Raw genomic sequence first — 27,034 nt, 5'->3', positions numbered from 1 at the left:
ATTGGTCACACGAGACCAGATCTGCTAAAGAGCACAGTTACACACATTTGCAAGTGCTTCATTTGTGTAGAGTCTCAGTGTGTGAGCATAACTAGCTGGCTAGAGTCCACATAGCTGTTTTGGAGTAGCTAAGCTGGGAACAGAACCACTGTTAGCTCCTCTACACTCAGCAAGAGCAATGGTGACTGTATACCTAAAGCTGTGCCTCATGCAATATTAAATTCATGTTCTTTTGTTTGCTCTGTGCCACCATGTTTAGTAAAAATGCTTTTGATATAAATGCCATCTATAAAAATATTGGTACTAAGCTTATACTGGGGAACTAAGCAACAAAGAGGCATAGTTTGCTGGAGGGGAGCAAGTTACTTCAGACTTTTCAAAGTGTCTGCTTGGCTTATGTTTCCTGGTGTATACAGCAAGCTTTCAGTGTTCATCTTTTGACAACACTGTCACTGCCTCCAGCTTTGTGCTAGACATTTGTACATAAACTTTTGTGTGGGTGTGTGTTTCTGCGCCTTCGCTACTGTTAGTGCACCAAGGAACATTCTTATGGCTCCAACAATCAAAACTCATTTAATACTGAGAGGACTTTTGCAATGATAACAGGAATTTGAAACATGCTGTCCTAGGCGCTCTAAACTAATAGTCTTTCCTCTTTTCTCTGCATCTCCAGAGAGCAGCAGTAACTCTGCAAGCTATGAGCAGTTTTTCTGCTTTTTATTTATATTTATACATGTAGATATACGTTTTCTGTCTGTATAGAGTCCCAAATATGCACTACATTTTTAAATGAAAATGTAATCCTGCATTCCTGCCTGGCAGATATTTGTTATACTCCTTTTGTCAGCAGCACTGATAGGTTCACAACCAAAAAAGATATCTGCTAAAAATGAGCACAAAGACTCCTTCTGTACTCAGACACACTGACATCTACTTTCATTAGCGTCCACAACTTACAAGCAGGAGCTCTGTGGGTGAAGAGCAGCTGTGCTGGACCCTTCTCAGGGACCCCAGGGATGTTGTGTGCGTTATTGAGCAGCGCAGAGCAGCGAGGGTGCGTCTGCTCGTCAGCGCTGGGGACACGACACCCGCGCACAATCGCTCTGCTGTGTGGGACGTGCCCCTCCAGGGTAGCCTGCTCCCACAGCCTGAAAGCCACTGGCAGCTGCAGCACACTGGGTTCATACCTAGTTCACCATCTCAGAGAATTTGGGTTCACTGCTCCAGGCACATTGCTGATGGCTTGAACCACGCTGTAAGGCATCAGAACCCAGGACATCCCTCTGGCTGCCCTGGAGGACTCGAGACCCTGGCAGGGGGCTCAGAGACCTTGGCATGGAGTCAAAGACACCTGGGCCTTTGATTTTAGCCCATGGAAACAATCACCAACTTTGTGCCAGGAGTTACAAGCCAAGAGTTACAAGGATTTGAATAGAATGTTAGTGAATTTATCACAGGGTGAAAATGTAGAATTTTGGGGTTTTTAGAATGGGGGTTCAAGAGGCAAGAGGCAAAAAGGAGGAATCTGGGCATGTTCTGTCATTCTTCTTCTTCTTCTTCTTGTCCTCCATCTTCTGCTGTGATGGTGACACCTCTGGATTGGTTTAGGATAGAGACAGACTGCCTAACATAGGTGATAGGTATTGGAAAATTATTGTAAATAAAGTACATGTAGTTTTTAGTAAAAAAAGCTAACACCACCCTAAGGGCGGTCAGTGTGCCACTGACTGACCTGCTGGACAGATCTCAGCAGGTCAGAGAAAGAATGTTATAGATAAGAGAAAATAAACAGCCTTGACAACCAGAGCTGAGGAATCCCGACTTCTTCTTCAGTCCTGGGGCTGGGAAAAACAGACTTTTTAACACCTCGGGGTCATCTCGACACCAGAGACCTCGTCAGTAAGGTATCATTAATATTTTCCAAGATGTAGGTCTAGGCCCTCAAAAAGCTGTTTGTGGTCTCTGATACTACTCATCTACACATTTCCTTCCAGATTAACAGCTCTTCCATCTTTTATCTTCCCAAATATTATTTACTTTGCCTTTGTATGCCTTGAATGTGAAGTGAGAGATACGTCTTTGTTTTTCCACAACATGCCTTTCAGAACCATCATCATTTTTTAAAAAGAAAGAGGCATCTGTCTTCTTCTTAAATATTGTTTTTCTGATTTATTTCCTTATGCAGTAAATCTCATATTCCCTCAATAGAGATAACCTTATAGCTCTGATTCTTATTCATGTACTTGTTCCTTTCGTGTTAATTTTGTTGGTTTTGGAACTGATGCAGCCCAGTAGTTGTCTCATTTGCTTTTGTAATTATGAAATGGATTCGTATTCATCTCCTGGCAGAGAGCTCTCCTCCACTGGCCTTACAGAGAGCTGTCCTCTGCCTTGTGATGCTGCTGCTTTCCTCTGTGCCAGTGGTGGGTGGTCACAGCTGGGCCTGGCCTTATCCATCAGCTCCTTCCACGTGACCTTGGCAGGGCAGGGCTGCCCAGAGTGGGCTGTCCTGGGCTGTGACTTTTGAATGCTGAGTGGATCAAAATTAAATTCATGTTCAGCATGATTTTGGTTGGAAGGGACTTCTGGAGGTCACCTGTCCAGCTTTCCACTAGCACTACAGTTCATTTCTTGTGGAGCAGGTGGCTTCTTTTGCTCAGCAATTTGCTTTCCATCATCTGGGGTGAACTTCTGGAGGTGTAAGATTCCAGAAATTACTCTACTCCTAGGAATTTGGGGGGTATATGCACCTCAAAATTTAAAACTGATTCTTCATTTTTAAATCAATTAGAAGCTTTTTTATCCCTCTCTCTTTTCTAAGAAAAGGAATTTTTTATTTTTTTAAGTGGAGCTTTAATACAAAATTCAGCAACAATTTCATAATTTGAACAGTTAACTGTTCAAATCTGGGGAGGGAAGGAAATGAAAGCTGTTACATTATTCTTCAAATAAAACACTGATATTACCCATAGAACCTAAGCTAACTTATTTCTGTCTCCAGTTTTTGAAATTTCTGGTTTAAAAATGTAGTTCATTAAGATAATTAAACTTTCTCTGATAATTTTATACATTTTGATAAAAATGTTGATGAGAATTTTAACTGCTCAATTTTTTTTACTGAGGGTATATCTTTAATTCGTCTTGTTTGCTTGTTCAGAGTTCAGTCCTGGACAAAAATTGTGACAGAGATGAGTTTCACTCAGTGTATAAATACAATGAACCCATACAATATAATATGAAGCCATTTAATAATACCAGATCATCTGTGAGTACGTTGGGGCTTTTTGGAGGCACAATTACTCTCAAGCCTCGTTCTTGCTTGTTAAATACTTGAGCTGATAGATAGCACTGCAGAAGGGAAACTGAAGAAACCAATCCACCTGAGAGCTGGACAACCACAGGAAACAAAGATAATCGATTGCCCTGGATGGAGCCATGAAATCATAGAATGGGCTGGGCTGTAGGGGACCTTAAAGATCATCGAGTTCCTGCCCCTGTGCCATGGGCTGGGACAGCTTCCACTAGACCAGGCTGCTCAGAGCCCCATCCAGCCTGGCCCTGAACACTTCCAGGATGGGGCAGCCACAGCTTCTCTGGGCAACCTCAGGATTTCAGTGTCTCATCACCCTGACAGTCAAGATGTTTTTCCTAATCTCGGATCTAATCCTACTGTCTGCTGGTTTGAAACTGTTCACCCTTGTCCTGTCACTCCAGGCCCTTGTAAAGAATCTCTCAATCATTCTTATTGGGTCCCTTCACGTTCTGGAAGGCCACAATTAGGTCACCCCAAAGCCTTCTCTGTTCCAGGCTGAACAATCCCAGTCCTCCCAGCCTTCCCTCCCAGCAGAGCTGCTCCATCCCTCTGATCCCCTTGGTGCCTCCTCTGGCCTGGCTCCAGCAGGTCCCTGTCCTTGCTGTGCTGGGAGCCCAGAGCTGGATGCAGCCCTGCAGGTGGGGTCTCCAGAAAGATTTTTACTTTTACATCCCAATCTAATCACATCTCAAAAAGAGCCAACAATTTAGAGATCTTCTTATAATAACTATAAAGGCTATTTTGATCTCATTTTTATGAAGTTTTAGTAACTTGCTCCCCTCTAGCGCAGGAAACTCCAAGTCCAAACTCAATAAACAGATATACACTTTGCCATTATGTGAATGTCAAAATCTTTGCTTCTGTTGCAAAAGAGGAGAGAAAGAGTTGCAGGTATTACTGACCAAACCTGCCTCCATTTATCTCAACCACAGCAGTGGAACAAACACCGAGTGAAGGAGCCTGTAAGGAAGCCAGCAAGCATTTGCTGTGACATTCCTGTTTAACCTTTTCTTTTAATATGGGATTTTAAATGTATGTTAATTTAACTGCTTGGAATGCTGGAACCTTACAGTCTCAGTTGTGCTGTGGGTTTGACACATATTAAAAATGGAATCACAAGTAGTTCTTTTATCCCCTTATGTAACACTTAAAAAGGTTTACAATATTACCTACATAGGCACCTGCAGAGTTACTTGGGATTCTTCCCACTTTAGAGCATTATCTGGAAAATGTATTTTTTTCAATGTGGAACACAAGCTAAGAGAAATTATATTCAGTTCTCAAGTCCCTGTCTAATTTGCATAACTTATTTCACTCTTTCTCCAGGTTTAAGCTATTAATGAAGTATCAAGTGCTGGAATGAAGGATATACAAGTGCAAAACCAGATGAATAACAGTATCTTTGAAAATCATTTTCGGATGGGATGCAGTACCGATTGCTTTAGAATCTGTAACATTCCCACAAACTATAACCATTCCACTAAGCTGATCTCCAAACTTTTGAGAGAGTTCTTTTCAGAGCTCAAATGTAAGAATCAGATAAGCATTTCCCTAACAACTGAGTCAGCAATTAGTTCTACAAAATCCATACCCTGGAATCAGTATAATGCAGATGTCAATACATCAAAGCTGCTGCCCCTGCCTATAGACAAGTGTGTATTTCATGTGATGAATCTTTGAGTTGTTGGAAATATTTTCTTCTGGTGAAAAGAAGACATTCTTTTTTCACTCAAAATTGAGAACATTTTGAAAACGACAGCTAAAATCGAAACCTACATTTGAGGCTGGGTTGTTTTGGATTGTTTTTGGAAATGCACTTGCTGATTTTTTTAAATTAAATTTTAAAATAAGAAATAATTCATAACTCTGTAAATCTTAGTCAAATTAAACCTGGAGAGAAATACTAAAAGGGTCCAGAAACTCACACTATGTCTAATAATCTGTTGGAAATTTCCCAGGTCTAGCTCAAATGAAAACTGAATCAACACAAACATTAATCTGATCTGAAATGAATGCACTGAAAATCTTCAGGATGCACTCTCAGACAACTACTAGATCGGTTTTTGAGACCAAATAGCTTCTGAAGATACAAAGAGACATTCATTAGTGTGAACACTTCCCTGAAGCAAAGCCCTGAATATATCAAAACTTGTCTGCTCTGCAATTCTATTTATGGGATGCTCGCACCATTAAGCATTTCAAACCTCAAGCAGGAGGTTCTCTCAGCAGAAGGTGAAGATATTTCCCATTACTTGTGCTACAGACCTTGCATAATGTATTGCTGCTTTGTGTAATTATTAGGAGCACATGCCTGGGAAGAACTATGTGGAATATTTAATGCAGATCCTTTAGTCATGTACAAGAGCCTCCATAAACTCTTTTGGAAGGTACTCGCCAGAAGCAGTTAGTTCACTGCTCATCACTATTGTGTTTGAAAGGTCATCTGAAATCCTTCTTCTTTTTAGGTTAGGAATCTTCTGATTTCCAGACTAACTTGATTTGGGAAGACCTTTTTTATCCTGATGTTCTGCTTTGGCTTGAATAGCTCTGTCTCTTTGTGATCGTTCTGACATACTTCAGACATCCTGAGACTTGCACTCTTCAACATTTCCAGCCTTGCCAGAGAGGCAGCTAAGCGTGGACAGGGTTTGCTGGGAAGGCTCTGACATGGAGCTGCACTCCAGTGGCTTTTAGGTAAGATAAGTCAGCTTGGTGAGGGCAGAGGTGGCTTGGGGCTATCTATGAAAGACAGGTAAAAGTGTGGCACACACGAGTATGTTCGGACATATTTCTAGCTCAGAAATACACCTTTCCTAAGGAAAGACTTCCATTGCCCAATTTTTCTGCTATCCCTTTCTCTCTACCTGTTCCACTTTCCATTATTCTCTTGCAAATGCAAGTCATGCATAGCATTAATGGTTATGTAATAACTCACATTTCGGCATTACAGGGTTGTTACTTTTAGCCACGGTGTCTCATTGCAATGCCACTGCATCACAAAAAATTCATATCACTAGTTTGAGAAGGGGGAGCTGATTAGATCAGCAGGGCTCCACATATTGCTGTCAAACATGAAATAAAAAAATGCTAGTGGATTAAGGAACAAGTAGAGATTCTAAAAGCAATTTCCTGTCTAAACTCTAGGATAAATGATGAACACACCCCTTGGGCAGCTATTAGACAAAAGCTATGGAAGCTATGCTTTTGTGCAGAATATCATTGGTAATCTTAGCTCCAGATTGGAAAGCTACAAACGTTATGAAATAGTGTATTAAGGAGTAGCACAGTACTAAAAGAAAGTGAGTACCCAGTCTGCAGGTTCTACAGCATCTCTCCTGTCAGTGTATTAATGTTTATTCTTAGAAAAGGCCCCTTTGATTTAGTAGACTTTTACCTGACTCTGTGTGTTGGAAATGGGAAGGGCAAAGAATTTTTTTATTAGTGAGAAATAGTCCTTAAAGATAAAATAACACCAGTTCCTAGATACCCATAACTCCTTTCTATTGGATACCATTTCCTTTTCTTTTAAGTTGATGGGAATTTTGTTCAGTAGAAACAGAACTGAACCCGTGTTCAAGCATTCACATGTGCGTAGAAAATATAAATATTCTCTGGGGAAACTCAAGGGCTATGATTCTTTGGTAAAACCTCATGTGACAACAAAAGGAACTTATGAAAAAGTCCCAATATACTCTATCCATTAATTCTGATTTATCTGTGACTAATGACTCTTCAAATCTGCCTTAAATATATCATGCTTTGAAACCTAATTTACTGTATATTTTAGACTTTGTTTCTCTGGTTTATATGGTAAGCCTTTAAAACAAAGTAGAAAAACAAATCATTGAATAGTTGATCATGCTAAAGTTGCATTGAGGTTCATGATATGGATAGCTGTAAATAATTAAGTTTTGGTTAATATTTAAATACTAATTAAGCACAGTGATTTGAAACTGTCCTTTGGTACTGAAACACAGAAGTCTTCATATTTCAGAACACATACAAAGACTACTAAAAACAATGAAAATCAGGCAATTTTTCTTAACCCCCAAGGAAGTAGCAGATTACTTGAGGCAAACATGTATAATAAACTACAAAATTGTTTATTCAAAATTTTTTCAGACCAACTGGGAAAAATATTTTTGCAAGTGATTCACATTCCAATAATATTGGTGAGGTTTCTTTAAAAGCGGGAATCAACACAAGTCACTAGAAGTAAATTGGATCTTTATTTTGATTTATGAAGATGGAAAGCAAGTTTTGTTTGGGTGAGCACACCCTGTTAAATTTAATTAAGATACATATTCTTAAATCTTCATTGCAATCACTATCCTGGGTAACAGGCCATAGAAGGTGACATATTTCCAATTAAACCAGTCATAGGCAGAAGCCAAAACGTGGCCTGTACTTACCTAGATCAGGCCATGCAGGAGTGGCAGACAGGTTTTTAAGCAGCAGGCCATGACTATATTAATTAAATTCCATGGGGAACCATCCATTCATCCTTTCTCACACACCAGATGTTTATCAGGGCCCACTATGCATTTCCTTGGTTCCCATTTTTGCTCTCCTAGTTTGGAGTAGGCTCTCTCCATGCTCACCTCCAGGAGTCAGGTGGTGGAGACCCCTGCAGCTGCAGCTGAAGGGAGGAGGAACACTGAGCCAAGGGGAATATCTGCTCTGGAAAACTGCAGGTTTCCCTTCTGTCCTCAAGCAGAAGATGTCATTTGGCATTTGGGCTGCCCCTTTTGCTCTTTGTCTCCTCTGAACACAGTCAAAAACTGTGAAAAATCTTTTTGTCCTTCAGTTTTTTCTTTTAGATCTTATTTTTCTCTGACTTGCACCTTCACAAAAAACCAAAAAAAGATGTTGAAAGAACTTTGACACTTTGACTCACTTGAGCTCAGATCTTACCTTATGTAGAGCAGAAAACTGATCCCAAAAATATGGAGAGTGAAGTAAAAGGTTTCCTGAAAGCCAGCTCAGATATTAGAGTTCGAGTGATACAAAGCTCTCTAACCCCTGTGAATTAGAGAAAACAATTTTCTACATTTATATGTACGCTTCCCCAAACACTCCATTATAAGATAAGCCTATTTTAGTTTGCCAGGTGCCCACCACTTCAGGGTCTGTTCCATGTTTCTCCAATTCACCCTAGGAAGACACAAGAAGTGGGCTAAATGGTGTTTAATTTTCCATCAATGATGATACTTTAACTTGCTTTGTTTCCATGGTCATGGGACAATAGGATGGGATAATCCAGTACTATAACTTGCTGTAGCCTTCATGTGTCTCTCACCTACACCAAAAGCTCAGTCTAAATCAGATTTTGAGCAATACAAGTTTGTGTGGGAATTTAAAAGCAGTTTTACTTCACTAACTAATCTCTGCAGCTGAAAACTTAGCAGGAGCTCTGGATACTTTACATAATTTTACATATCTTTACATGTTCTCTTGATTACTGCAATACATTTGAATCTGGCAAGTCAGCAATTGGACACGTTGGGTGAAGTTATCACAGGTGTATATTTACAGTCCATCTCAATAAATTTAGCACTCCATTTTTAGTATCCATTTAGTATTTCGTGTTCTCTTAGGCTTTGTCTATTTCAGGCCATAAATTAGTCACTTTATAGCACATCAGCTTTGCCTGTTCAAAGCAGATGTTCTCCAGAACCAGAAAGGTGCACATAAGTACTCCCTGATTCAGCACCCCAAAATGTAAGCAGGGTCAGTTTTTTAATGCTATGCCTGTCAGATTATTTCCTCATAATCTTCTGTTCCCTGCAGCATGAAATATGACTATAGCTACACATGAAATCATTGAGCATGTCTTAAAATTCAAACTACAGCATTTAACTTTCCTCAGCAAGGATCACTGCAAGTGAGGATGCCCTGCCACCTACATTGAACTTTACCTTTTGATTTTTGAAAAGGTCTGGAGATGGAGGCTGGGGCCATCTGGAAAGAAGATCAGCTCAGAAATATTTTCCTCCTGTAAACTTTTTGGCATGATTCATAGACAATTTAGGGTAAAAAAATTGAGAGCCTGGAACACATGGTACTGGAATACCCTGCCAACCACACATTCTGGTTATTTTCTGAACCTGCAAGAAGGAAAAAGCTGGATGGAACAGTAACTTTATGTGGCCTTACTTTTGTGATGGGACACTATTTCAGAACTTGAGAAAAAATTCCTGTTTCAGGACTCCCCACAGAGCAAAGCTATTCTTTAGGAGAGTTTTTTTTTTTTCCTTCTGAATTTATATGGGTTGTCAGGTATGTGGATATAGAAATGTCATCTTTTTATAAGTGTTCGTGAACTTCAGAAAAATAAAAATCATAAGAAACCACCTCTGGTTTATGAGAGCATCATGGAAGATTCTGAACCTGATTCTATATTAGGAAAATGTAATTATGGAAAATATACCACAGTGACAGATCTTGCCACAGGTTCCAGCAAGGCATGTGCTCATCAGAGGCCCATTGTACCCTTGGTGAGGCCTTCCTGCACCCTTTACCCTTTGCTTTTACCCCATGCTGACCCTAACATTTCCAGGTCCCAGAAACACGTGGTCTGTGTTAGGAAAATGCACAATCACCTTGCCAGCTGCTGGATTATCCCTATTGGGTATTGATTAGTGTGAGCAACAGGAGTGATGGGAGGGAATTCCTGTGCTCTTCTTTCCTGGTTTGGGTGGAGAAATGTGTATTGTGTCTCTTTTATGGTATTGCCCAATCAGCTGTGCCCATAAGAGTGCTCCTCAGAAAAGCAGTGCCACTGATCATGTTCATATCTCATTTATAACAGGGCTGCTTCCCTGGTATTTAGTGACAATAGTTTTTGATCAACATCTTCAATTTGCTTAAATTTATTTACTGTAAATTTTAAGAATGACCATTTCCCCTTGCTGTCAAACTAATACAGATCTTGTCTGGGTGTGTGAGAAGGATGAATGGCTGGAGAAAACTTCTATAGGAACAAAAAGTTGCTGGAAGAAGAATGTGTTTCCTTTCCAAATGCATTCTGTTTTCAGATTAGCATCTTTCTTTTCATCTGTGATGAATCCCTCAAATCTGTAAAACTTTAGAGGTGTTTATTATAGATATTTTCAGTCAAGCCTGTTCTAATTGTTATTATTACTCATGCAAAAATTATGAACTGGGTCACTTGACCACCCATAAAACACCAGTAATCTAAATTACATCTTGCAGCAACTTGCAAGTTTTTGAGGTTAAACATATATTGACTATAATAGAAGGTCAGACCTATGTTAAGCACATTTGGAAGTGGTTCTTTACTACCGTAATGAGAAGAAGAGAAAATAAAAACTGTAGCATTCTAATCTTAAATAGCTCTTTTTGAAGCAAAACATATTTTTCACATCCAGACCAGGTATAAAGTTAAAACAGAGCTGTATGAAAAGGGACTTTTTTCTCATTGTTTGCACAGAAAGCCTGGGGAGAAAAGATAATATTATGCTAAATAAAATATGTTCTAGTAATCTCTATACATGCACATGTGTCTATAGAGATGTATGTATAGAATATATAAACCTATATTGGCATTCATGTAAAAGTTGATCAGGAGCTTTAGGAGCAGGGATGATCTTTCCATCATATCTCTTTCTAATACCTAGGAATTTAATGAAGACTCAATACTCCAGATCAACAAAACCAAGGCTATATTGGAGTTTTTAATTAGCAGGCTGATAACACCTATGAGAATTTGCTATGGGATTATGGACAGGATTTTCTCCTGCCATATTGTCATGTCTTAGCTTATAAAACAGAAGAAATTGCTGGTAAAGAGACTTTTGTCATCTTAGTGACTAACTTATGCCACCTGGAACCATTGAAATTTCTCCATCTAATAAGAGTAAGTTACTAAGTCGGGTAGCAGAATGTACCTAGAGTGAATCGTGATTTCCTCCCTCCATTCACACAGCATTAGGAAAAGGTTCCTGGCTTATTGTATTTAACACTTTGTCATTGTTTAGTTTGTGATTAAAATTACTTTACTGACAGAATTTACTTTTGGTGTTTAGGTCAAGCAAGCCAAATTTTTTAGCCAGATTCCTAGACAGTGATTCCTATTTTCAGGTGATTAGATAAAGGAAATGTGGCAAGAAAAAACTATTGGACAAGTTGCCAGTAACCTGGGTAACAATCTGTTAAATAATTATATTGATGCATTGAGGAAGTGTTGGAGCATCTTTCCCTCTCCTTTCTCTCTGGTCCACAATAGCAGCTTGTCAGTCTGGTGCACTCTCTACATAAACTGTTCCAGGCCTCTTGCAATGACAGGGCTTAAATACCCACATATAAACAAAGGAGGGCACTGTGAAAAACGCCAATCGCTTGGTTTTAAAAGTTTAATAGTGATAAAACAGTTACAAAAATAGTAATAGAATTAGAGTAATAAAAATTTGAACAATTGAGATTGAGGACAATATGAGACGATAGAAACAAAGATGGACAGTCCAGGTACCTTTTCTGGGCAACACAAGCCCAAAAAAGGCACACATAAACAGAGGATTAACCCTTAAAAGCAACAGCCTGTTGCATATTCATACACCTCATAAATTCCATTCAAACACAGGATTCTGTCTGGCCAGTGTCAGCTCCTTCCTCTGAATCCTGACAGCTTCTCAGGGCTGAGAGAGATGGGAAGAAGTTCCTTTCTTCTGATAAGAGAAGTGGGTGGCACCAAGTCATCCCTGGCCAAAGCTCGGGCTTCAACTCTGCATCCAAAGCCAGTGGGCAGAAATCTGTAAACAAATGACACCTGGCCTTCAGTGTGATTTGCAAAAAAAGGTTTCCCAACATTTTTATGTCAGAAGGGTACTCAGTGAGATTAGGATCTCAGAAACCTCTGTGCTAAATGCACCTGTAATGAGATGTTATCGCCTCCTCAAGCAGTTAGCTGCTAAATAGAGGAGTCTCTTAGCAAAGACGGCAAAGGCAGTCTTTTATCCTTGTTTAATAGATTAGGAAATGAGGTGATCAAATAATTTTCACCATAGTCTATAAGAGCTTTCAGGGAAAGAACTGAATACAACTCATATCAAACATCTAAATTCAGTTTCTTGACTCTAAGGTCGTCCTTCTTTTCCTCTTCCCCCCTAGATTTTTATTACAAAGACTGCAATCAAAAAATGTATCAGCCTTTACCTTTTCATGCAAATATTCCTACAACTGAAAGCAGAGCAATAGTACCTTTGCAAGGAGGCTCCAAACTTGGTCTCCCCTGCAGGCAGTTTTGTTGTGGTGTGGGAAGCTGCAGCACTCACAGGATTATGCTGGCAGGAAGGAGAGCCTCCCTGCTGCAGCTGGAACTGAAATAATTTACTCATGGTACTGTTTTTAGAGCTGATAAAACTCACAGTCATGCACACATTGGAAAAGAGAGGGCTTCAAAATCAGGAAATGCTCAGAGAGCATGATTGTTAAAAGCTGTATAACCCCAAGGTTTTGGGACAGATTCTCAACTTTGGGGATTGTTAATACAAAGAGAATTCCTCTCATTTGAATAATAAAATTCAATTGCTTTTTTCCTTTTTTCATCCTTTTTCAATAGTTACAGTTGGCTGATATATTAACTTTGCAACAACCTGCACAGTGTCCCTTTTTTAGTGAAGTATTTTAAAGTCCCTTAATTACTGAACTGTTCATTTTTACATTTGCAAATCCAATGATTACAGGACCGAGGGATTCATTTTTAAATTAGATGGCCCCAAGTTTGCTGCAAATACATGTGCAATTAACTTTGCCTAATGAGAGACAGCCACCAAATTTTGAAAAAATCCAAACAAGAGACTTTTTAATCTGATGCAGTGAAGGTGCTCTTTATAAAGCTGTTATAGTACTTATTTGTATTAAATCTATTTTGTTCTACACATAGTATAAATTATTTTTTTTCTACTAGACTGCAGAAAAATAAGTTTTACAGATTCCAGCAATATCAAAAGTGTGTCAAGGTTTGAGTGGGCATTACCTCTTCATACTGAAATGGCTTCCTTTGCCCATATGTAACAAATAATATCCATTCAGTGGATGTGCTATAAATGCATCAAATGTACAGCAGTGGTTTTATGTGTGTGAGTGAGCCAGGGAATGTGTGATCAGCGAGCCATTGTGAAGTGCTGGGAGAATACACTTCATGAAATGGATACCTCAACACAGTTGCCAAAAGCCCCAGATGATCATTTTAAAAGTGTTTTCAAATATTTATGGGTCTTTGGGGGACCTATAAAGACCATTTACTTTCCAGAAAAAAGACCAATGTAATCTGAAGAAAAAATTATTTTTCTGGCCACCCAGCTGCTCCAACTAGGTGAGATATATTGATATTGCTTGCACGTAGTTATGTCAAAGAATGGTTTTCTTAGTATGTGGGGTTTGCAAATTTGTAGTGGAATATATCAAAATCCAAATTCAGTACTGGAAAGTTACATTTCTTTAGAAGTCCTGTAGTCACTGAGGAGACAAAAACTATTTCACAGCCTTCCTTGAAGCAGGGATAAACAACTTAAGGCTCTTGAGCCCCCTTTGCTTTCTCCAAATGAAAAGGTCAAACACCTATGTATCTCAAGCAGGAGCAAAACCTACTATGAATCAACAATGCCTGTTTAACAGAGAATACTTGTGTTTGAATATAGTAAATTGCAGGCTACACATAATGATCCTCAGAACTGTTAGCGTGGGAATACACTTTGGCACTAGTTATGAAAATAACTAGAACAACCCATTTTCTTTGATTTCAACAGCTGCAAGTAAACACTATGTTTCTGAGGCAACCTGGAAGGAGAATAACAGGTATTTTAGTGTGTGAAACTAAAATTAAAGTTGTTTTAAGGAGCTGCAAATCTGGTAAACAGCTTTTTTGTCCATCATGCAATAAAAAATATATTCACTTGTAGATACAGATGGAGAAACCTGAACATCAAAGTACTTTATTGGCCATCTACCATTCTTTTGCCTGCTGCTGCAATAATGAATGATGTCACTACAGTTTACTGTCCCAATCTGATTTTCTCCATAAAATACCAAAGGTATCAAATTTCCACTTCCAGGATTTTTTTTTCTCCTTCATTCTAATAAGTTGTTGCAATAATTTATACACAGATTTAACTCTTCAGTGGTATAGTATCAGTTGAATTTGGTTTAGTTTTGCAAACAAGGCATAAAAGAGTGTCTTCCTGACTCCTAGGAATAGTTCTGCTACTGATCCCAGTGGTCTTATCTTTCTCTTCCTTTTCTGTTGGGCTTAAACATCTTCTTTTCTTTAGCACTTTTTATTTCTACGCTGAGATAAATACATTCTATCTGAATCACAGAAAATGTGTGTCATCAGATTTGCTCTCTGATCTCATTTCTGTTGACCTCTATCCATCAGAGGTCTACCTGCCTTCATTTCTCTGAAAGTTCTTTTGGCTGTTTTAGCAAATTTATTGCTTTTTCCTTTTAGAAAAATTGGAGCACCACGAATGAAAAGCATTCCTTTTCTGAACTAAAAGAAGAAGTATACAGGATATATTTCTTCTTTTTTACTCAATCACTGCTTGTCTACTTCCAGCAAGATAAAAAGGCTATATGAAAAAAACCACAAATCTAGAAACATAGTTGTTTCCTGTAAAAGACAACTTTTCTATTCACAATGGCAGCAGAAATTATAAAATTATTAATTTCTGCATACTATATAGCAGTGTAGTATAGGACTAGGTTTTTTGAGGAAAGAGGAAAGAGCATTTGGACAAAACTTATAATAATCATCAGAAAATATGAGATAACTGGATAAAATGAACATAATAAAGGTGCAGTCTAAATATTTTCAAACAAATCACTATTAAGTTTTGTAATACTTTTACTCAGGCACCTGTTTTCATTATAGGGAAAAAAAGCACAGGAAAAAAAACAAGAGAAAAATAGTATTTACCTCTCAGTTTGAGAAAAAGGGGAATCCATTATTGTCTACCTGCTGCCAATTTATGTGGGTCATTTCTATAATTTTCCTGTTGATAAGATGTTATTTTAGCCAATCATATTTAGGTTATACTTAGAATAATTTGACCTGGAATTTATGCTCTAAAGAAAGGACTATTTTTTTTTTTTTTTTGAGATTAATATATTAAAAGAATGTAATACTTATATCCTTTGGGTTTTTTTTAGCCTAAATGTTTTACATAAGTTTGCAAATCTGCATGGAATAGTCTGAGTTGGAAGGGACCTTAAAGATTATCTAGTTCCTACCCCTGTGCCGTGGGCAGGGACACCTTCCCCTATCCCAGTTTGCTCAGAGCCCCATCCAGCCTGGCCTTGAACACTCTCAGGGATGGGGCATCCACAGCTTCTCTGGGCAACCTGTGCCAGGGCCTCACCACTCTCACAGGGAACAATTTCTTCTTAATACCTCCCCTAAGCCTACTGTCAGTTTGACACCATTTCCCCTTCTCCCCCTCTTGGGAAGGAGGAGCTCCAGTCCATCATCTCCTAGGAATTGCCTCAGCATCAGCCTTTCAAAAGAAAGCAACAACATGGGGACAATTTCTTTCATTATTCCACCCCTGCCAGACCTGAATCCAGTTTGCATGTCTTTGCAGGGACACAAAGAGGAGCATCATGAAACCTCCTCTGCACTTTTCTGGATCAATCCACACAGAGATATTCCTCTTGTTGCCCTACAAAAATCCTTTCCTCCAGGAGAGCAGTGAGGCAGTCTCTGCACCAGCCATACCCAGAAGCCAAGTGCATCTCACACGTGTGCTGCAGCTCACAGGAGTGGACACCTCGCAGCTCTCAGCCCCCTCAGCCTAACAGCAGCTTCCCTTTGGATTTGTGATCCAGACACAGCACCTGCAGAAGGTGCTAACCCCAAATAAGCTCCCAAAAAATGGTCCCAGCCTCTGATAATGTGTGAAAAGCCAATGTGTGCATAGAGCTGGGTGATGGTTAAATTCACTGAGCTGTTCACAGAAGTCAGAGCAAGGTGAGGACAAGAAATTTGTGTTGGGGAAGGTGGGTGCCAAGGGAATTGTGTGATATGGTTGTCAGTTTAAGTGGGGAGCAGAATTTCATGACCAAGGAGGTCTCTTTCATCCTTCTACTCTCACATAAGTGTCAAATTGATATAAGCAAGTGTTAGAAATTACTGTATTGGATCTTACCCTGCCTGTCATGTCAGGACTACCAAGAGGTAAGTTGGTCCTACTCTTTATAATGCATGGTGCTTCATAGGTCACCTATCACAACATATTACTTGTCCTGTGGATATATAGAGACACTCCAAACCCCAGAACTTAGAATTTACCCTACTTCCCATTCAGATCTTACAATAGTCTTGCTCACAGTCAACTAGTGAACACCTAGAAACTGTGCAGCAAAGGAAAGAAATAACTTACTAACAGAAAACAGAAACACATATCTAACTGTACTTGTAATTCCAGGAACACATTGTAACTCAAGACTGATTAAAAAGGGAAGCAACTCTGAAATTCTGCCAGATATTTTCCAGCATGAATGACTCCCTTTCTGTCTCGCACACAGAACACACCAAGAAGCTGTGTTGCACACTGCAACAACCTCCTATTTCAGCACAAAGAAGCTGTCAGAGATAAGGCAAGAGATATGCAGTATTATAACCATTATTTATTCTAGATTAATGAAAGGGGGAAACAGCCCTTTTAGTTGCAGCTTGCATGCAGAAAACATTAATCTTACAGAGCTCAGACTGTCTATTGTATTCACAATATATTAGCAGTTAGCTGATCTATCAGCTGATATGAATTATTACATTGGCTTACAGTGGTATCAGTTTTCATTATGGGGCAGTCATCCAAGTCCTCTCCTGTTCTGTTTGCACATCCTCATTTCTTTGTTTTTACCCTTTGGATCTTCTCTGGCCAGGAGGTTTGTAGGCTGAACATGTTGGGGATTTTTTAATGTCTGAAATGCACGAAGAATTAGAAGATCAACCAATCAAACAAATGGTTTTCCAGAGAATTTGTCAAGCTTTCTTTTCATTGCCCAAACCTCCTTCTCCTTGGACTAAAGCATGTTACAGCTTGGGTAGACAGGTGTAGAAAGGAAGGTGGGAAAGTTGGTTTGATTGGCTGTTCTTTGTTTGTTGTTATTGTTGTTCAGAGTAAGCTTTGTTATTTTGCTTCAACTGTTTGGGGTTTTGTTTGTTTTGTTTTTTTTAGTCCATGTTGCACAACATTGACTCTACCAGCTAAATAAAGGAAGGTGTTCCAGAGAGAAATTTGGTGCATGATACATACAGTGCATGGTTTCAGGAGAAAAAGACAGAAAAAGTGGAGGAAGGGTGGAATGGCAGGTTACTGTCTAAGAGAGATGGCTCAGAAAATGCCCCCTCAAGAACAGATTTTTCTAGCCTTTGACACTGCAAATCTGCAAGCGTGGCTTTGGACACAGTCTGAGCAAACCCACAGATCCTACAGCACCCTATGACAAATTCACTCCAGCATCCTGGCAGCTGTCCTCCAGGTTGTCCATGGGGCATCTCTTTCTGCCTCCAAGGCTCTGGATTTTGGGACAGGAAGGCATGGGATGTGTGTGGGAGGGTTTCTTGTATTTCCTTGACAATATTTTCATGTTAAATTGGCAATAGCACCTGACTGGCAGCCACAGGAGTCCCTCCCTGATGTAGCTCAGTCTCAGCCCGTGGGCAGCATCTGTGCCCGTGTTGGATAATGCTGCCTTTTCAGCAGGGAGCCCTGAAACTGCAGTGCTCACTGCAGGGCACCCCCCTGCAGCTTTCCTCAGCTGCCCAGGGGCTGCTGAGGGGTTACCAAGTACAACTGACCAACCACTGGAGGATCAGGGTGCTTTTCCACACAACAGAGAGGCTGAGTCTTTAAAATATAAGTCTGTGTATATTCATAGACATACATGTACGTGCACGTGTATTTTGTGAAAGGAACAAGTTTTTTGCTCACATTTTTTTGCAGGTTTTTTCCCTTACTTAAAGCACTTATTTCCTTCCTCCACCCTCCCCTTTCTCCCCTTAGAAATCACTGTCTCTTTCTGATGACTTGCCTGCTTCAAGCAGTATTATATGATTTTTGGGGCAGAGTTTCTTGTACCTTGCCTATATTTGAAGAGGAAGCAGCAAGCACCACTTCAAGTCTAAATAATGACAGTAATCATTTCCAGCAGACAGACAATCTCTTCCTGGCTGGCTATAGTCTTCAGCCAGACTCTTCAGCCAATGTAACTGGCAGTCCTGATATTTCCTCTGAGCCTGGCACAGATTTAGGATGCTTAGCGGTGTTCTAGATGCCAATTTATCAATTTATTCCCTAAAGCAGTTTGATTTTGTTGCATGTGAAAATATATACTTATCTATTAAAGGAAATACAAGTGGAATAAACCAGGAAATATTAAAACACAGCAGGATGCAGTGAGATATGCTGTTTCTTAAACAGTAGCAGTAATCCTAATAAAATGCAGATGCAATCATGTTGAGGAAGCAGTGTGGTAATAAAAAGTGAAGAAAGCAGCAAGGTACATAAAAAAAAGGGGCAGCCCTCAGGTGGAAGAATGACTCTGAATTTAGCAAAGACATAATGTGGTGCCTGTTACAATTGAGCAGATTTGCTTTCAAAATGTAAAATCAGTGGGTGGACTGCTTTAATGCCTGGTGTAACTTCACCAAATTCAATGGAATCATACCCATTCTGAATATAGCTCTGCACAAGCAATATAATATGCTGTAGATGTGAATAAAGTCAGATGGACAGAATTGAAAAAAAAAAGCATTCATGTGCATTTGCTTAAATGTATTTAAAATTCATGGCCCTTTTTGTTCCTTTTCCAAGAATATTCACAGTGATCATATTTTGGTCATGGAAAGCAAATTTCTAAGAAATGCTTATTCTTTCAAGTTTTGTAGCTCTCCAGGAAATTTATTTGGTTTCTGTCTTATGTAAGTTTTCCTAGTGGGGATTTCAAACAGCACCATGTGACACGAGAAACCAGTTCCCAAACAGCACCAGCCCTTTATTCTCTCTTTTTATACAGTATCTAACACAGTGAGAAATCTGCTACATGACACAGGATGGTGTCTGTTACAGATAATAATAATTATTATTATTCTAATAGCCAAATAGGAAGATAGATTCTTTAAAAGTAAAGCATTTAAAGAATAATGCAATCATCAGGCACAGTCAACACGGGTTCTCAAAGGGAAAGCACTATTTTTACTAATTTGATACCCATCTGTGATAAGGTCACCTGCCTAATGGGTGAAGGGAAGGCAGTCAATGGAGCTTTTCTGGATTTTAGTTAGGGTTTTAGTTAGGGTTTTAGTTAGGGTGCTCTCCCTCACAGCACCCTTTTGGACAAGTTGCCCAGCTGTGGGATGAGGGAGCTGGGTGAGGAATTGTCTGAACAGCAATGCTGTGAAGAGGGTGGCAGGGAATTGGGATGCACCTGATTCCCAGAGGGTTCAATTTTAGCACCAGCTCTACTCAATGTCTTCATTTATGATCTCGGTGCAGGAGTTGAATGCACCATTAGCAGGTTTGCTGTTGAGACTGAGATGGGAGGTGCTGCTGGCTCTCCTGTGGGACAAGATGTCTTGCAGAGGGATCTTGATTGATTGGATGGTTGGGCTGTGATTAATGGGATGAAATTTAACAAGTCAAGATGCTGGATTACACACTGAGGATCAAATAATGACAGACACAGTGTAAATTGGGAGAGGGCAGCCCTGCAGAAAGGGATCTGGGGTGCTGCTCAGCATCCTCAGTCCGAGCCAGCAGAGCAAACCCCATTCTGAGGGGCATCAAACCAGCTGGTCAAAAGAGGGGATTGTCCCACTGTGTTCAGTGTTGGTGCAGCCTCACCTCATATGCTGTGCTCAGTTCTGGGCTCCACAATTCAAGGAGAATGTTCACGTCCTTTCCTGCCATATGAGGGAAGGCTGAGAGAACTTGTTTTGTTCAGCCTTGAGAAAAGAAGGCTTAGGGGAGACCTTCTCATCATGTTCCTGTATTCAAAGGGGGGCTACTAAGAAAAGGGAGGTTCCCTTTTTTATGAGGAGGATTCCCTTTTTATTTGCATGGAAATGATGTGGGGGAATGGTACAAGTTACTCTTGAAGAGATTCTGATTGGACAAAAGAGGAAATTTTTTTCACAATGAGAGCAATCAGCCATTGAAATAGTCTTCCCAGAATGGATTCCCCAACATAAGAGAATTCTAGCATTGGACAGGACAGTGGCCTGCATCATCTTTGCTTTTGTCAAGAAAGGTTGGACCAGATGATCTTTAAGGTGCTTTCCAATCTGGGATGCCATGATTCTGAAAATGCATCACAACAAAGCTGGTGAAAGGGCTGTACAAAATGCCCCAGGAAGAGCAGCTAAGGACTTTGAGCTTGTATAGTTTGGATGAAAGGGGGTAACATCATTTTTTTCTGGGGAGAGGAAGTGGAGAGGGAAATGCTCAACTCTTCTCCAGAGGAACCAGAGATAGGAATAGTTCAAAGATGCACCTGAGGTGTAAAGATGGTCCTGAGGAGATGCACCTGAGACTGGGCATCAGGAAACCTCTGTTTACTGAGAGGATGGTCAAACCTTGTAATGGGTTTCTAGAGAGGTCAGTCAATGCCCCAAGTTCATTGGTGTTTAAGAGGCATTTGTACAATGTCCTTAATGAGATGCTTAAACTTTTGGTAAACCCTGAATCTGTCAGGAAGTTGGACTAGATGATCATTGTAGGTGCCCTCCAATTGAAATTGCCTAGACATGAATCTAAACATCTCCTCCTTGTTCAGAAACTGTGTTTATCAAAAACCAAAGCAAGTGTGCAAAGCAGAGTAAGCTGAAAAAAATTATAAGAATCTTTCAATAGTGGTGAAAAATTGCAAGAAAATATTTTGCATAGCGCTTTACATGGGAAAGCATGTCAGTGTTACAAGAAAAAAGGAAGAGAGGCATTTATTTATGTATTGCACATGGGAATCTCATAATCAGTACATTATCCAAACATATATGTGATTTTCCCTTCCTGGTCTAATGGAGCAGCTGACTGTCTAAGCTTAATACATGTTGTTAGTCTACAGGGTTGTCTAAAGTTAGACCTCCATTGTTCTGATCAGATCCTTGACAATTTATTTTGGTTTCCAAACATTTCAAAAGGTCAGTATTGCTGGAAAACTCTTACTTGGCTGTGCATTTTCTTCACCTGACAGCGGAGACAACGATCCAGGGTTTGTGAGGCAGCTTTGCAATTACAGGAGCACCTGACATACAAATGGAGGATGACAGAACCACACTTCCCCAGGGTGGCAGAGAAGAAGGCTTAGCAGTGGTTAATAGCAGTCACTGGCGTATTTAAAGGCTGTTACAAAAATGAAAAAGCCAAACTCTTTTTGGTAGTGGCAGAATATGAAACAAGAAGCAGAAATATAAAAATTTCAGCTTGGAAGGTTCAAAATGGGCATTAGGAAAATCCTCCTTGCTGAAAGGGTGGTGCTGCCATGGAACAGGAACTTGGACCCTGTGAAATCTCCATTCTCAGAGCCAGACAAAGCCATGCTTGACCTGATCTAGTGCTGGCAATAATCCTGCTTGGAGCAGAGACTGGGACTAAATGACCTCTACAGGTCCCTTCCAACCAACACTGTGATTCCATCATTCTAATAACTTTTGGGTTTGGTTTGGGGTTTTCTGTTTGTTTTTAATTTCTCTGGGCGCCTTTGGCTGACTTTGGGCCCTAAGGAGTCTTCTACCACACTCTCCTCTTAAATTGCCATGGCTTCACAAGGAATTCTGCACATTTTACCTCTCTGGAAAGCTGACCGCGAAATGAAACAAGAAGTTTCCCCGCTCATTGACTCATCCCGTGTTTGTAAGAAATTCTCACAAATATCAACTGGACACAAATACAAACCAGAAGGTCTAAATGGCAAACACTGTCTTCAGTTGTGCAGTGGTTTGCATGTTATGTATAAACAACGAAAAATCTCAAGAAATGTTTTGGTTTTTCGTACTGGAAGAGGGACAGAAAGAGAGCGAAAGGGGAATAATGCAAACCATGCTCTCAAATGTCTTCCAAAGCGATTAAATTTAACACTGGGGTATAATAAAGAAATAGTCAGATGGTTTACATATATAAGGATGCTCATTTATAAGAGATCTGAATCAGATTCTGGATGAGGCATGTGGATTTGACTTTTTAGGGGTACAAGAAATAGGTATTTTTGTGTAATCCTGTAGTTGTCCCTTTTTCACATAAACAAGTCATGATATATTACAGTTTTAAAAGAAACGATAGCACTTGTACTCATCTTTATTTTGCTTGTGTCAAAGATATAAAGTCAAGGCCTTCTCAAACACATCCATATGTACAATTGATGTTTTACAGGACGTGTATCACTGTTATTCTCTTGAAATATTCCTAGGAGGAAATTTAGCACTCTGAACAACAGTGCTGTTCCCATTTAGCATTAAAAAAGAGGGTTTCCTTGAAAAGAAACTTCCTTTTAAAAAAATATTCCTAGTTGTCTGAGATGATCCTGAAAGAACTCACTTTTAATTACCCTTCATCCCCCTCCTTTTTGAAGACAGCACTACTATTACCTAACTCAAATCTATGAAAAGGTAAATGACCCAAGAGATTCTCTTCAGGAAACCAAAAGCCTCCGTGGTCCTGCTTGATGTTCCTCCTTAGCCAACTGTATCTTGTTTTACTGAGGCTCTGTGGAATCTTCTTTGTCCTCTTTTGATATTAAATGTCTTTCCTTCGGTATTGCACCCTTTTAAAATGAATAATGTGTCCAGGTGTCTTTATCATGCACTCATCATTCTTTTTTTCTCTGGGAATGGATCAGCTTTTGCATCTTTCTCTGTCCAGTGAGCAATCTTTTGGGACTGCTTCTTCCAATGCAGGTCAGCCAGGCTTCTGCTTCTCTCATGTTGTTCAGACTGGATGTTACTGACAAATTTCTACGGACTAGAAGATTTAAAAATAAGCTCCCCATGCCTTCAGGCTTCAGCTCCATAAAGATGATGCCTTTTCCTGCACTCCTATGAAAAACAAGGTGTTGTAATGGAATTCAACACCTTGTCCATTATATAGATGTCTGATCCATTGTGCAGGATCAGACATCTATATAAATAGTCAAATCCCTTTAAAATGCCATTAACACTCAGATTTAAGATGAGATTTTCTATAATTAGAAGAAAGGATGCATATATTCAATACAATCATTACAGTTTCCCATCCCAAAGTCTCTTTGTCATTCGGCACAGGTTGCAACACAAAACAAGCTTGAATCAAAGTCATATTTTAATGCTCTGATTTTCTCCATAGCCTCAGTTGAGCAGTTGTATTCACCTAAGCCATTCTTCTGATTTATAACTTCTCACCACTTATAGCCTTGCTTATGTAAAAGCTAGGAAAATCTACAGGGACTTTAGCATGAGGGATAGACACAACTCCTTTCTTGTTTTTTTCTTATGCACTCACTCCCAGAAGTGGATAGAAGAACACAATTTTCTTAACATCCAAAAAAAATCTTAACATCTGATAATAGTCAATAGAAACTGAGATGCAATAAAATGAATTCAGTACATGGCAAGTGTTATTTGTGTTATCTGTCACTCACAAAAATATAATAAAAAAACCACACACCCCAAAATCTAACATTGACCTTATGGTTACACATGGATCTGTATCAAAATCATCAGTCTGAATGCTTCATCTTTGGGAAAGTTCAGTGGAGATTTAAAGTTTGTGGTTTCCTGCTGTCTCCATAAAGAGATTAAGCCAAAGTTTTGGTTCCAGGCACCCTTGAACACTGTCTTTAAAAAGTATTTTAGGCATTTATTATATGGCATAAAGAAACAAACAATAAAAAAGCCATATTTTAGATTTAATTTAATTTTTAACTCTATTGGCTGTTCTGCAAGACTCCAAGCACATATAGGTAGACTTACTGGAGCCTCTTTTGCAAGTGCAGAAGTGGTATTTTGGTGCTCATATTTGATAACTGAGAATCCTTTTAGTGCCCATCTCTGCGCAAAGAGAACAGAAAATTAGGTCAAATATTTGGGTATTTGAGGTATGAGTGAACGGTGAGTGGCCAGAATTCCAACTCCCCCTCTCAGAATATCAGCAGATTTTGCCCCCTTTTAAAGATATCTCTATTTCCACCCTGCCTCCACCCACATCATGGTTGCTGAAAAATTCAGCAAGATTCTCTGACTGCTTTTGCAAAGGCTGAGCATGACTTCCTCAGAGCACAGAAAATGCTGATAGAGGATTTTCACATGGGGAGCTCTGGGTAGGCTGGGGTAGGGTTGCTTCAGTGAAGGAAAAGGAAGGAAGGAAAAGTGAGTGATGAAGCCACGTGCTGAGGAGAGCCCTGGAGAGCCAGACTTTCTGCCCATTTAACACGTTTTGAGAAGAGAGGGTCTGTGAAAACACAACTGCTCATGGGAGGGAATACTGTCATCCCACATTATGGCTGCTGCTGCTCCAGCTTAGCAGCAGGTCTGTGGCAATAAAGGCTGGTCATTCTGGGGCCTGTTACCCTAGAAACTGCTCTACTTCACTGTGCCTAAAGCCTGACCTTGGTGGAAGGCCAAGAGCCTGTTAGTTCTGGATTTGCAGAGGTTTGGCCAAAGGCACAGGGAAATGTGTGCTCACACACCCACCGCAGCTCCCAGCACGGGCATTTCTTCACTCCTCTGGGTGGAGATGGGCAAGCCTGGCAACTTGATGCTTTCCATCCTCAGCAGCTTTGCCTTTTTGGTAATAAAAGCCCTTTGGGCAAACCATTGTGCTCCTACACTGAAAGGGAGTAGCCCAAGCTCCTGCCTTTTTGGAGCGGTAGCTGGCAAAGGATGTCCTGCAGGACGTCCCGCAAGACCACTGCTGTGCTGAAGCACTGAATATATTGCTGTATAAAAATCTATGCAAATTATGAACCCAGCAGTGACTATTTTCCCTCTAAAATTACTTCAAGAGCCCATAATTTCTCCTCTTCAGGCTTTTCTCGTATTTACTGTAACATTATAATTTCGTCTAATAACTGTGTAACCCTCTGGCAAAACCTCACTCTTCTGCTTGTCCTTAGGTTTGAGATGCCCCTGTTGGACTCTCTGTCCATCCATTAAATGCATCCTTCATGGTTTTTATTGGGTTTTATCTGAAGATGGGGATGTTTAAAAGACAGAGCCAAGATCCAAGGGTGCTTGTGTCTCTTAGGCTGCAATAGGAGATTTGTCATTTCCAGAGCCTCTTGGAGAGCACCTAGAGTGTGCCACTTTCCAGCTCTGAGGCTAGAAAGCTGGAGGTTCTTACTGAACAGAGCTCAGTTAAAGCACCAGCAGACCTCAGCTCAAAAAAGAAAAAAAAAAAATCATTGACAAGCTCTGTTGTAGAGTCATCAAAATGCAATGCAAATGCACAAGTGTCTGAATCTGCTTGTTTTGGCATCTCAACCTACAAATCAAAATTGTCATATGAAAGTGATCTTTTTGGATCTCCTGCCTTCCAGATGGCAATTTTCCCACGTGCTCCTGACACGCACTAGCTCTGCCACACCTGAGCAATCCTCTCAATGTAGCTCCCTAAACTGGCAAAATTTATTGGGGGCTTATTTGCCGCTGTAGAAACATCCTGACTGTATCTAAGCCTGTATCCTAGTGGGCTGTTGATTTGTCATTTAGTGAGGAAGGGGTTTTTTTTCAGTTGTCCCCAGACAACTGTACTTAGAGATTTTTAGACTGCCAGGGTTGATATGATCTGAGGAGCCTCTCAACACAGGCTCCAGAATGCAGCATCCCACCACCATGGGCAATGACTGATTCACTGAAAGGGCACTTGGACCATGCTGCCTTTTTCCTGAACTGAGCTCCTGTGCTGCAATACAGGAGGGGAAGGGAAAAGCATAAACTTGCAGAACCCTGTCTAGGCTTCTTGAGTGTCTCTTGAGACCAGCTAAGCTTGGTTTGCATCTTCTGCTTGACTTAATGGAAGGGAATGATCCAGCTGCTGTCCTTTGCATTGGATTTTTCTGTGTTTAGGGAACCATAGTCTGAAAGGCACTTGTTTCATAAAATGCAAGATGCACACATGTATGCAGCTCCTCCAGGCTTCCTTTGATAGCCAAGAGAGCACAAGACTGCCTCTCATTCTAGGCAAACACCTATGGAGGGTCAGTGGAAGCGTGCTGCTTTCCTTCCATTCAGTGCACAGGGCACTGCAGACATCTGCACTGATATGTGGCAGCAGGTGAGGCAAATCCTCCCTGCACGTCTGAGTAATGCTCTGAGACAGTGCAGGGTAATTCTTTGAGACAAACTTCATGTTAATACTTACATTACTACAAGGTTCAATTACTTCCAGCTACATTAATAAACCCTTTCTCTCCCCTTTTTTATATTTCATACCAAAACCCCTTTTAAAGATTTGACAGTCTCTCAGGGAAACATGTCTCTTGTTGATGATGGACTGAAAAATGTATATGACATGTCAGCAACACTAGGAGCTCATAAGCTTTATGCTGAGAAGGAAAGCTACCACAGCATTTACCTCGTGGCCCTTTAAAGTGATTACCTGTAGGCTGAAAATTATTGTGTCATTATTCTCTTCAACCAGAATGAACTGTTCTTAAAATCATAGGTAATCTGGTTTTGAGCATCTGCAAATAACAAGAAGCTGACAAAGCCAAATCCCCTCCCCTCTT

The sequence above is a fragment of the Fringilla coelebs genome (genome assembly GCF_963513975.1).
Source record: "Fringilla coelebs genome assembly, chromosome: 2".
Taxonomy (NCBI): Eukaryota; Metazoa; Chordata; class Aves; order Passeriformes; family Fringillidae; genus Fringilla; species Fringilla coelebs.
Note: the sequence above shows the minus strand (reverse complement) of the source record.